This window comes from Ctenocephalides felis, unplaced genomic scaffold, assembly GCF_003426905.1.
Source record: "Ctenocephalides felis isolate EL2017-DRISC unplaced genomic scaffold, ASM342690v1 CF-g0.4_SCAFFOLD_01886, whole genome shotgun sequence".
Classification (NCBI taxonomy): domain Eukaryota; kingdom Metazoa; phylum Arthropoda; class Insecta; order Siphonaptera; family Pulicidae; genus Ctenocephalides; species Ctenocephalides felis.
In genome coordinates this window covers 125,916,121-125,930,353 of record NW_020538040.1, presented here as the reverse complement: position 1 = coordinate 125,930,353, position 14,233 = coordinate 125,916,121, and the positions used below count along the sequence as shown (strand labels likewise).

General features: G+C 31.1%; 1 protein-coding gene across 1 annotated transcript in view; it reads right to left on the bottom strand.

Annotated features, from left to right (window-relative positions):
* Positions 1–14,233, bottom strand: part of LOC113375865 (adenylate kinase isoenzyme 5) — a 174,481-nt gene that overhangs the window by 61,411 nt on the left and 98,837 nt on the right. The window lies entirely within an intron of this gene.

Genomic DNA, 14,233 nt, shown 5'->3' with positions numbered 1-14,233 from the left:
CGTTTATCAGTTTTGTGCGATGATCGGCCGAGCCGTTTCTTTGTAAATAGCAGAGTGAAAACATTCTCATTCACGTTTTAGCCGCAATTCTGAATCGATTTTAAAAATTCAAAAACTGTTCGAAAGATATTAGTTGGGAAAGATACTGATTAGTTTTTGGTAGAGATTCGCTGGCACGTGTTCTAGTACTTAACTGCTGAAAAAAGACTTTCATGATTTTTTTTTGCGATTGGTATCATGGTCTGCTAGATCATACTAAAATATTACGGCCCTACGACAACTCGTTCAACTTTGAAAATTCTTCAAAGTTTGAAAAAATTGGTCGCATTTTTTGGCGTTTGTTAAAATAAGACTTTTCATCGACGTTTTCTCAAAAACGGTTGAGTCGATTTTAAAAATTTTAAAACCATGTAATGAAACTTGATAAGCACTTGCGTCGGTTAGATTCTTGATACAATCGGCTAAGCCGTTTTTCTTGTAATTAGCAGAAAATTGAAAAAGTTTTCGTCTGCATTTTAGCCAAAAATTTTGAACCGATTTTAATAATTCAAAAACTATTCGAAAGATATTATTTGGGAGTTGTGCTGATTAGTTTTGGACAAAGATCGGTCAAGCCGTTTCTTTGTAACTAACTGTTGAAAAACAATTTTTTAATGAAACTTTTTATGTTAATATATATCATGGTCCTGAAGAATATACTAAAATTTTACGTTTCGACGGCAAGTAGTTTAAATTCATCAAAGTTTGAAAAAATATTATACTCAAAATTTGTGTCAAAAGTTGGTTTTGTGATGTGATTACCCAAACATTATCAATTCATTAAAATTTAAAATAATAAGCTACAATTTTAGGACATACAAGCACTGGTATCAATCAATTGAAAATAGACATGTTTAGATACAATTGATAGCGATAACTTTATTTTCCAAATAAATAGTTGAAAATTTTATCTAAATATCTAAATCTCAAATTCGGTTGATTAAGTCAATTATTACATATTTCGGAAAGTTCATGCAACTTGCCTTAAGGTTAAATGCCATTTCCAACTAGTTTGATATTTGATTTATCTTAACATCATTTGATTTCTCGTTGTAGTAGGGTTGATTTTTAAATTGTAACTTTGAAACATTTTTTACTTGTTCATGCAATGGAGAAATTTATCGGTCAGTATGAAAGAGTGGTCATAGATAAATAAGCATATGAGAGTGGTGTTGATATGGCTAGCTTGTACATCAAGATTCCATACTAATACTGCGTATTCAGGTTTTACTTTAGAAAATTTACTTTAGAAAATTTGTATATATCTTTAAGTTTCAAAGCATTCTGAACAATTTGCAAACCTTAGAAAAATTAGACGTATGTGTGTGTGTCCACATTTTTTAGAGCACTGATCAACTAATATGAATGATTAAAAAGCATTCGTTTTGGATTGAAGAGAAAACGTGATGATTAATTTTTAGTAAGGCAAGTCTAGATGTTTCGAAGGTACAAGGCAAAAAGTGCAAAAAAATTAATTTAATAATTTGGTTTTTGAGAGAACAAAACATCTAATTAGAATGATTCAAAGAGAGATACAATCTTACTTGTACTGACGGAATTAAGAATTGATTATATTTTTGTAAAGGCACGGTGAGTTCTCCGGTTGAACGAAATTATTTATGTTTTAGATTTTTAGAATTGTTGGCAACAAGGATCGTTGCTCATTGCCAAACAGAAGTTGTTCAGAACAAATTTAGAACTTGTCTAGAAGAAAAAATTTACTGTAATAAGTTCAAAATCACTGCTTCTCGACAAATTAGAGTGAGTAAAAAACCTATTTAAATAATAGTTCTAATCATTCCAATCATCTTGATTGCGAATTTATTTGATATTATTTCATACTATTATTATCTTGTATTAATAGCAAAAATGTATATCCTCATATTGTGCCAATTATTCAATATGATTTGTTCATGCAAAACTTTGTCAATCAATAACAATATCTTAAATTTATACTGTTGAAACTTTAATATATAAATAAATAAAACGAACGAAGGTAAAAATAATCTAAAATATAATATGCTGTTAAACTATTTGGGTGCAAAAATAAAGAAAACAGAAAATATGATCGCATATTAAAAACTCAGTTTGTATTTGTGCATTGTTTGCCGAAAAAAATTTCGATGTCATAATGAGACATAAAAAAGACATTCCCGATAAATATAAAACAGACGTTTTATAGCCTTAAGGCAACATGATATCGTTTATTACATTTCTTCAATAGGTATATCTATATAAAATGTTCAGAATTTTTGGTACGAAATTATCGGTTGATGTACTTAAAACTTTTAGTTAATATACATTTATCATATATAAACAGAAAAACATCCAAATTATGTATTTAAAAAATAATTAATTTTTTCAAGTAAATATTCTTATATATATTTGAGAAATATTGAAATTATTTATTAATTAAAAAAATATTATATTTTAAATATTTGAAAATTTCAGTTTGTTTTGTATAAACATAAAAATTTAAACCATTGGGTGCAAATAGTTTGGAACAGCAAAAAATCCAGTTTCACAGTTGGCATTTTTTCAAAAAAAAAAGATTGCGCGTAATCTTTCACATGCAATTTTAGTAATAGTGCAGTAAACGGAGCGTTTTAGGTCTGAATTTTTTTACTGTGCTCCGAATTTCATGAAATTTTGGAATTAGGTTCACCTTACCCTCAAATTCAAAAGTGAAAACAATTCGGGTTGCGCCATCACCGCCCGGGGGGATGACCCCCCTTCTCAATTGTGTAATTACATTTTTTTAAAATAACGTCGGAAATCGATAGAAGAGCTAATTATAATAAAAAAATGTCTTCTATAGTTTTTCAAAAAAACTAATACTTTTCAAGTTACTGGCCACTAAAGATTCATATATTTTTGGCGTTTTTCTTCGTCTTTTTACAAATATCTCCTAAATTATACATTTTAACGAAATTCATGTAATTAACAAAATAATGTCAATAAAAATCTTAATAAATCGGTATTACATAAAGTGTTCTAGGAAAAACATTAAGCAAGATTTGAAAGAGCAAAGTCGTTTTTTATTTCGTTCAAGATTTAATTGTTGTATTTAAAGCCATCTAGTGTCGAGGTTTTACATTTTATGCATTTCGGTGAAATTGGGTTTTATAGTGCTCAACATAAGCTTTAAAATGAGTGCTGTTACAAGTTTTTTGCGTGTAAAATGAGTGAGCTATCATGCAAAGAAGAAGGCATATACGAAGTTTTTTTCTTTTAAATCATATAGTTTAATGAGCGCCATTTCCACCAGAATGAAAGTAATTCACATTCCATCTAGAATTCACTTCATTATAGACATCTTAATGAATTCTAGTAGATTCACTACTTTAGTACAAACTATTTTCAGAAAACTCACGATTTTATAAAAACTTTTTTTTCCAATTTGCGCGGTCGCGCAGTCTTTAAACATTCATAACTCTGTCAATTTTTGTGTGAAAGAAAAATAATAAAAAACAATAATAAGCCAGAAAGATTCCTTTGATTTTTATCTATAAGCTTTTATACGTATCTTTTATTCTTTTTGAGATATAATGGAAATAATTTCGATTTTTAAAAAAATTGAAAAAAAAAGTTTTTATAAAATCGTGAGTTTTCTGAAAATAGTTTGTACTAAAGTAGTGAATCTACTAGAATCTATCAAGATGTCTATAATGAAGTGAATTCTAGATGGAATGTGAATTACTTTCATTCTGGTGGAAATGGCGCTCATTAAACTATATGATTTTAAAGAAAAAAACTTCGTATATGCCTTCTTATTTGCATGATAGCTCACTCATTTTACACGCAAAAAACTTGTAACAGCACTCATTTTAAAGCTTATGTTGAGCACTATAAAACCCAATTTCACCGAAATGCATAAAATGTAAAACCTCGACACTAGATGGCTTTAAATACAACAATTAAATCTTGAACGAAATAAAAAACGAATTTGCTCTTTCAAATCTTGCTTAATATTTTTCCTAGAACACTTTATGTAATACCGATTTATTAAGATTTTTATTGACATTATTTTGTTCATTACATGAATTTCGTTAAAATGTATAATTTAGGAGATATTTGTAAAAAGACGAAGAAAAACGCCAAAAATATATGAATCTTTAGTGGCCAGTAACTTGAAAAGTATTAGTTTTTTTGAAAAACTATAGAAGACATTTTTTTATTATAATTAGCTCTTCTATCGATTTCCGACGTTATTTTAAAAAAATGTAATTACACAATTGAGAAGGGGGGTCATCCCCCGGGGGGTGATGGCGCAACCCGAATTGTTTCCACTTTTGAATTTGAGGGTAAGATGAACCTAATTCCAAAATTTCATGAAATTCGGAGCACAGTAAAAAAATTCAGAGGTTATACCCTTTTTTCCTCTCCGTTTACTGCACTATAAAGCTTTTTTGCTATTATACAAGATGACAATGAATAGTACATTTTAAAACAATTACTATCATACTTCAAATATGATATGATTGGTTTGAAGCGAATTATGCTTTGTTTAATTTAGTTTATTGTCTAAAAAATCAATCAATGTTAGAGATTTTTCCGAGTGAAACTTGGCATTGAAATCTTCAGCAGGAAATAATGTTATCTTATTGTAATTAGTATTTAAAAGATTTGAATCTTCATTAGAGAAATTAGTTGCTGATGAATAAATTTTATTATATTTGATATAGTTTTATATTTATGTTGTCATATTGTCATACTGGATAACTCATATTAAACAAATATCATATCCTTCATTATTATATGCTTTCATAGTAGAATAATAACAGTGAAATATCACCAAAACTTATTTGTTGTTGAAATTCTTGCAGGTTGAATATCTTTGCGAGTTGAAAGTCTTTTGAACCACATACAAGTCACAAGACGATCTCGACCAATCATAATCAACTCTTATAGAACGACCACAACGATGACCAACCACATCGATCAGTATTTGTGGCGTATCACATTTCAGTTGCATTTTCGCTGGCTTACTCCCTAGTCGTGTATAAAGAAGATTTACTTAAAAAATAATTTACATGAATTCTTAAGTAGCAAATGAACCTAAGATTAGTGGTGCATGACATCGCGTCTGAAGGCAAATTGCTGGAACTTCGCGTATCGAATATTAAAATTTTTAAAAACGATTGTTTTTGATTTTTTGCGAATACTATAACTTACACTACGAGAGGTTTATAATAAAATCAAGAAGTATAAATCAGTTTACAGGAATTTCGTTACAAATTTCTCATAGTTTCAACAGGAAACGGGGATTCTGAACGAGATATGTAAAAACCAGAAAATACAACCAGAAATGAAACTTCAATTTCTGAAATTACTAGATGTAAAAAAAATAATTTTCTAATTGTCTTTATTAAAAAATTAAACAGACTTTGTAATACCAAGTTAACTTTATATAAATATCTAATACAACAATTTCAATTGAAATAACTGAATGACATGCCAGTTATTGGAAGATGTACCGTTAAGTGTACTCGTATACATTGACATTTTTTCAGAAGCGCTCAAACGTCATAATCAATAACATCGCCGTCGGCTTTTGCATTATTACAAAATTATGGTACATGTAGCTTAGTTCTTGACTGGCGATGCTATAAAAATAAAATTTTGATCGTATCACCCACGGAACACACTGGTAGTCGTGTGTGTATAACATTCGGCGTAATATAGAGTGCCATTATGTGGTTGCCACAAAACCGACAAACGTATTGCGCTCAGGAAGCTATCAATAATGGTTTTATTAGCACACTTGAATAAAAACTTATTGTCAATCATTTAATGTGGCCAAATATAATTAGAGACAATGATTACTGTTTTGAAGTTTTTCTTTGAAAATATGTGTTTCTACATTCATGCGTCGTCTGGTCAACGGTTTGTGCGCTTGAAAACCAAGATTTCTGTTAATGAAATATTTAGATGTTGTCTTTTTATTCATATCAACGTATTCATGCCATTGTGCCATTCTTTGTTTTTTCTCTAAACAATAAAGTTAAAAAAAATTTGAATAAAAGTAAATATTACGTATATTGATATAATCAATTAAAAAATTAAGCCAATAAACTAACTAAATTAGTGAAAATCACTGATAAATTAAATATTTAATTATATATTTATCCTATACAATATTAAATATAAACGTCAAAGTAAATCACAAAATTGAAGTGTCATTTTAATGACAAATTAGTGTCACCCTTCGGGGGATACAATGGACGGTTTTGCAGATATCCCCATCATAAATGTGAATAGAATACTCTATGATGATTCACAAACATGTTCTCAATACATCACGGAGCAAATTAAACTTAATAAAACGAATAACCAACAAACTGAAACCACACATGCAAGTAAAATGAAACCGTCTATTCTATTGAATAGTAATCATCAAATTCCACCGACAAGCAATGAGCCTATGATCATGGATAATATAGATTCTCAAACTGCGTCTTCTTGGAATTCTGCTCTTTGGCAAGTTGTTACTAGCCCGAAAAGAAAACGACCAAAACGCCAAAATGACGAACCGATTAAATTAAATAACAGATTTGAAGTATTAACGAATGAGGAACCAAAGGCTCAGCCAGAATGTCCTACACCAATCAAAAAAATTATTCCGCCTCCTATTATTATATACGGAGTTACAGATTATAAAGGTATGACTAGTACTATCGATAATTTCTTGGGCAATAAAAATTATACAACAAAAACATTATCAAACAATAATATAAAATGTAATGTTTGAAATATTGAAGACTACAGAAAGCTAGTAAAATTCCTACCTAGTACCAAAGCAGTTTTCCATACATACCAGGTCAGTACTGAAAGGGCATATAGAGTTGTGTTGAAGTACATTCACCATTCAACAGATATTTCTGAACTGAAAAATGAAATTGAAACCAAAGGGCATAAGGTCAGGAACATTACAAATATATTACGCTATAGGCAAAAGACCCCTCTCAATATGTTTTACATTGATCTTGAACCAAATGAAAACAATTCAGAAATCTTTAAGATAAATAAGATACTTAACCAAATTATACATTTTGAGACTCCGTTTAAACCATCAGTGATATCACAGTGCACAAAATGCCAAATGTATGGTCATACTAAAACTTATTGCAATCGTTCATTTATTTGTATAAAATGTGGACTCATGACATGACAGTAAACGATGTACGAAATCGAAAGAATCCCCAGCTTTTTGTGTAAACTATGAAAAAGCTCACACAGCAAACTACAAAGGTTGTTCTGCCTATAAGAATTTATTACAAACTAAATCTAAAAATGATTTCAACAACAAAAACGGGTCGAAACAATCACACAATTCTCCTATAAACATCAAAACTGCTGCCACTCCTCAACGATTTGGTAAACTAACAAACACGGAGCTAATGTCATACTCTCAAGCCATCAAATCCAATAGAAGCGAAAACTCAAATATACAAAATAGTAAATATGCAAATAATGAATTTTCTCAATTCTTCACTGAATTTAAAAATATGTTCCAACAACTTATGCAACATAATACTATGATTATTAATATGTTATCTACCCTCATCAACATCAACAAAATTAATTAGCTGTATGGTTAATTTTTTAAGAATAGGACTATGGAACTCCAACGGGCTTATGAAGCATAAACACGAAATAGTATTATACCTCAATGAAAACAAAATAGACGTTTTTCTGGTAAGTGAAACTCATTTCACTAATTATTGAAACTTATTCATTCCTAATTATCGTGTATATCATACTACTCATCCAGATAGCACAGCTCACGGGGGTACAGCTGTATTAATAAAATCTAATATATCTCACTATGAACTTGAAAAATATAATAAAGATTACTTACAAGCAACATCCATCAAAGTACAAACGTCATCTTTTACAATAACAATTTCTGCCGTATATTGTCCTCCACGTCATACAATCAGTAATATACAATTTTCTGAATTCTTTGAATCTCTTGGAAATAAGTTTATAGTTGGTGGAGATTTTAACAGTAAGCACACATTTTGGGGATCAAGACTGATTAATCCAAAAGGAAGAAAACTGTATGAAGTTATTGTCCGACAAAACTATGGTACTCTTTCCACGGGCACTCCGACTTACTGGCCAACTGACCCAATGAAGAAGCCCGATTTATTGGATTTCTTCTTAATGAAAGGCTTAAACTCAAGGTACACAGATGTTCATTCAAGCTACGATCTCTCTTCAGTTCACTCACCTATAACTGCTACTATCTGTTTTTCAATTATCAATGTTTGTAAACCTTATAGACTTCATTCGAGAAAAACAAACTGGGAACTATACCGCTGCAAAATAGAAAACAATACTGATCTCAAAATTAGTCTTAAGAACTCATCGAAAGTTGACTCTGCTATTGACAAATTTAATAAAACACTTCATGATGCTGGTTTAACTGCTACTCCAGAAACAACAGTTCAACAGGATCAACCTCTATCTTTTGAAATTAAAAATTTAATCTCAGAGAAAAGGAAAGCAAGACGCAAATGGCAGTCAACTCACTTTCCATCGGATAAGAACACATACAATAACTTAAGCAATAAACTAAAATCCAGATTGAAAGAAATTTCTAACCAAAACTTCAACAATTACGTATCAAACCTAAATAGATTTGATAACTCAATCTGGAAATCAATTAAAAACAAATTAAAACCACGTATTCAAAATCCGCTCGTTAGATGGGATGACAGCAATCATCTATCTTGGGCTAGGAGTGATGCAGAAAAAGCTAATTTATTTTCTCATTATTTAAGTACAGTTTTCAAACCGAACCAAGATTACTCTAACGCAGCGGGCCTTAGCTCAAATATAATTCCTTCTCACAACTCAATGAACAGCATAAAGTTCTTTTCATTAAAGATTAGAATTGAAGAGATTAATAAACTGAAAAATAATAAATCTCCAGGTTACGATTTAGTGACGGCAAAAATGTTGAAAGAACTGTTAAGGTTGAAACCAAAGAAGGGATTCAACCTTCTAACGTATATATTCAACTCAATAATTAGATTAAATTATTGGCCAACTCTCTACAAAACATCTGTAGTTAAAATGATCCATAAAAGCGGAAAAGATCCTAATATGGTTACCTCATATAGACCAATCAGCCTTCTACCAATTGTTTCAAAAGTGCTCGAAAAACTCCTGCTTCAACATATCTTAACTAGCGCCAATATATTTCCAGAACATCAGTTTGGCTTTCGGAGTCAACACTCTACAATTCAACAGTGCCACAGAATCGTAAGAGTCATCAACAATACCTTCGAGGCCAAACAATTCTGTTCTGCAGTCTTTCTAGATGTGAGACAGGCTTTCGATAAGGTGTGGCACAAGGGATTTTTATCGAAGATTAGATCTCTACTTCCATGTGGTTATTATAATATTCTAGAATCTTATCTCGCCAATAGGAAATTCAAAGTACGGGTCAATACTGAAACCTCAATATCTCATCGGATTGAGGCAGAAGTTCCCCGAGGCAGTGTTTTGGCGCCATTTTTCTATATCCTCTTCACTAGTGATTTTCCAATTTTACAAGCAACCTCAACAGCTACATTTGCTGACGACATAGCAGTTCTTTCGGCACATGCTGATGCATCTAAGGCTTCTCTAATTTTACAAAGGCATCTATGTTATAGAGGATTGGACAAAAAAAAGGAGAATAAAAATAAATGAGAGCAAGTCTAATCATATAACATTTACACTGAACAAGACAACATGCCCAGGAGTACATTTTTATGGCCAAGCAATTCCAAGCACCGAATGCGTCAAATACTTAGGTATGCATTTAGATCGCAGGCTCACGTGGAAGAACCATATTCGCGCCAAATTCAATACTATAAAAATTAGAACAGCTGAACTATACTGGCTACTGCGACGCAAGTCAATTTTATCCATTGACAATAAACTTCTAATTTACAAGACAGTAATAAAACCCATATGGACTTATGGCATTGAATTGTGGGGCTTTGCAAGCAAATCCAACATAGCGTTAATGCAACGTGCCCAATCGAAAATATTGAGGCAGATTACTGATGCTCCGTGGTTTGTTAGTAATAAAACTTTACATGACGATCTTCATATTGATTTTATAAACAGAATAATACAAATCAACAGTATAAAACATTTTCAAAAACTAGAACATCATACAAACCACATAGTCACCCAGCTTCTTGAAACACCAACTTCAAGAAGACTGAAGAAGAAGCTGGCCAAAGATAATATGGAGGACCCTTCAAAATATTTTAACTTAATGTAAACAGAATAGTAGAATCACTTATTAAAGTGATTCTCTAAATATGATTGTAATATTTATCAGATAAACTTATAAGTGTGTTTGAAAGTGTGTGTGTATGTGTGCGAGTGAATGACATAAGCCAAATAGCTCATGTATTCTCAGAATTGTCATGTATTCTGATTGCTATTGAAAACTAGCTGTAAGTGGAATTCTGTCTTAAGGCAATTAAGGCATCGTGCCTTAAGGCAAATTGCTGGAACTTCCCGTACCAATTTTTTTTTTTTTTAAACGATTAACATTTTTGAAAAAAATTTACTTCGAAAAAATAAGATTTTTGAAAAACTATAAATTGGACCAAAAATTACTTTTTTTTGAAAAAAAAAAATTAAAAAAAAAAGAAAATTTTTAATTTTTTTTTTTTTTTTTTGAAAAAAAAATGTTTTCTTTATTTTGACATATTTTGGAAGATCTAAACTTTTTTTCAAAGCAATCGTACTGCTTTAACTGCATAAAGACGAAATATCAAAGCGCGTAAGCGCCGCGTCGCCGTCTAACGCGTAAACATTGGTACGGAACCCATAGGACTGTAAACCAAATTCATACTTATTGTTAAAATCTCTATAAAATATCTGATAATTTGATGTGCATAAGTCTAATGATCATTTTTGACTGCCAAATGGCATTTTTTTTACTTTTTTCATTAGATCTCCGAAACTGCTAGACCTGCCTTTATGAAAATTTGACCGGTTCATCACCTTGTCAATATGAGTAAAATGCTTTGAATTATTAAAATCGGACGCTCCGTTCTCTTAAAAACTGAGTTACCGTTTTCGGCACTTTTTGCCCCGTATCTTCGGAACGGCTAGACCTCCCTGCGCCAAAAACTAATCAGCACGTCTCCTTATCAATACGAATCGAATGTTTTTTGAATTATTCAAATCGGTCGATCCGTGTTCCCGAAATCGTCGACGAAAATTTGTATCCGCACATACATACACACACGTACATACATACATACACACACACACACACATACATCCATTTTTTCTAAGGTATGCCAAAATGTTCAGAAACCTTTGAAACGTAAAGATATATAAAAATTTTCATTTTCGATTTTTTTGCGATTATTACCTACGGGAAGTTAATAAAATTATTGAAAAAACTAGCTGTAAGTGGAATTCTGTCTTAAGGCAATTAAGGCATCGTGCCTTAAGGCAAATTGCTGAAACTTCCCGTACCAATAAGATTAATAAATAAGATTTTTGACAAACAATTAGACAAAAAATTACTTTCTTTGAAAAAAAAATGTTTTTTTTATTTTGACATATTTTGAAAGATCTAAACTTTTTTTCAAAGCAATCGTACTGCTTTAACTGCATAAAGACGAAATATCAAACCGCGTAAGCGCCGCGTCGACGTCTAACGCGTAAACATTGGTACGGAACCCATAGGAATGTAAACCAAAAATATACTTATTGTTAAAATCTCTATAAAATATTTGATAATTTGATGTGCATATATCTAATGATCATTTTTGACCGCCAAATGGCTCATTTTTTTTTCTTTTTCCTCCATATCTCCGAAACCGCTAGACCTACCTTCATGAAAATTTTATCGATTCTTCATCTTATCAATACAAGTAAAATGTTTTTTGAATTATTCAAATCGGATGCTCCGTTCTCTTAAAAACTGAGTTACCGTTTTCGGCACTTTTTGCCCCGTATCTTCGGAACGGCTAGACCTGCCTTCGCCAAAAACTAATCAGCACGTCTCCTTATCAATACGAATCGAATGTTTTTTGAATTATTCAAATCGGTTGATCGGTGTTCCCGAAATCGTCGACGAAAATTTGTATCCGCACATACATACACACACGCACACACACACACACACACACACACACACACACACACATACATCCATTTTTTCTAAGGTATGCCAAAATATTCAGAAACCTTTGAAACGTCGAGAAATGCAAAAATTTTCATTTTCGATTTTTTTGCAATTACTATAACTTGCCCTACGGGAAGTTAAAAAAGATTTTGACAGTTTTGGCAATTTTGAATGATTGAAATTATATATATTTTTTAACAAATTAAAATTAAATATTTAAATAGAGTAGAAAGGTCCAATATAACATTTAGTAACTATAAAGTAGTAACAGGCGTTTTTCAATAAAATCTTAAACGATATTAAAATATCAATCGGATATGTAAAACCCCACCGCACCATGTTATCGCAGCTACTGTCTGCATGGCCGACACTGTATACAAACTTGTGCAACTGCGTTATTTTTTACAGATGATTTAAAATTGTACTCTCATGAAATTTTGGTTTACATTATTATTATCGGCTAATTTTAAATTTTATATAAAGTAGGTCGGGGCACAAAGGTCCAATTTGACTTTGAGCAATTATATGGTGAAAACCAAATGATTCATATTATGATATGTATCACATATCAAAGTAAGAACTATCTGACTATGTTCAGTAAAACTCCTAGCAAATTTATCATTGTAAAACTGTGTTTCTTTTGCTGTTTTTCAAAAATTTGTCATCTAGTCCTTTTAACTCTATATGCAAGGTAAAATGAGACAGCTAGTGAGCAAACAGGTCTAATGTTTTATTTTTAATTTCAAAGGGATTTTAAATAATAGCTACATTAATCAACCAATGCAAAATATAAGTTTCATTGGTACACTTTTATAGAGATAGCACTGTATATGAACTTGATCTGGCATTTTGTTAGAAATAGTCATCAACAGAAATGGAACTAGCTGTAAGTGGAATTCTGTCTTAAGGCAATTAAGGCATCGTGCCTTAAGGCAAATTGCTGGAACTTCCCGTACCAAAAATTATTATTTTTTTAAAAACGATTAACATTTTGAAAAAAAAATTACTTTGAAAAAATAAGATTTTTGAGAAACTATAAATTGGTCAAAAAATTACTTTTTTTTGAAAAAAAAATTTTTTTTTTAAAAAAATTTTTTTTTAATTTTTTTTTTTTTTTTTTTTGAAAAAAAAATTTTCTTTATTTTAACATATTGTGGAAGATCTGAACTTTTTTCAAAGCAATCGTACTGTTTTAACTGCCTAGGGACAAAATATAAAGCGCGTAAGTGCCGCGTCGCTGTCTAACGCATAAGCATTGGTACGGAACCCATAGGAATGTTAACAAAATGTATACTTATTGTTAAAATCTCTATAAAATATCTGATAATTTGATGTGCATATGTCTAATGATCATTTTTGACCGCCAAATGGCTCATTTTTTTACTTTTTCCTCCATATCTCCGAAACCGCTAGACCTACCTTCATGAAAATTTTATCGATTCTTCATCTTGTCAATACAAGTGAAACGTTTTTTGAATTATTCAAATCGGACGCTCCGTTCTCTTAAAAACTGAGTTACCGTTTTCGGCACTTTTTGCCCCGTATCTTCGGAACGGCTAGACCTGCCTTCGCCAAAAACTAATCAGCACGTCTCCTTATCAATACGAATCGAATGTTTTTTGAATTATTCAAATCGGTTGATCCGTGTTCCCGAAATCGTCGACGAAAATTTGTATCCGCACATACATACACACACATACATACATACACACACACATACACACACACATACACACACACATACACACACACACACACACACACACACACACATACATCCATTTTTTCTAAGGTATGCCAAAATGTTCAGAAACCTTTGAAACGTAAAGATATATAAAAATTTTCATTTTCGATTTTTTGCGATTACTATAACTTACCCTACGGGAAGTTAATAAAAATTCATTTAATATATGTCCTGTAACGGGACATACCAGTTTGATAAGCACGCCCTTCATATGCTACATTAAAGAGTGCATTGTGTTGTGAGTTATTATGTGTAATTCATTTTTTTGTTTAAAAATTAAATAGTGTTTT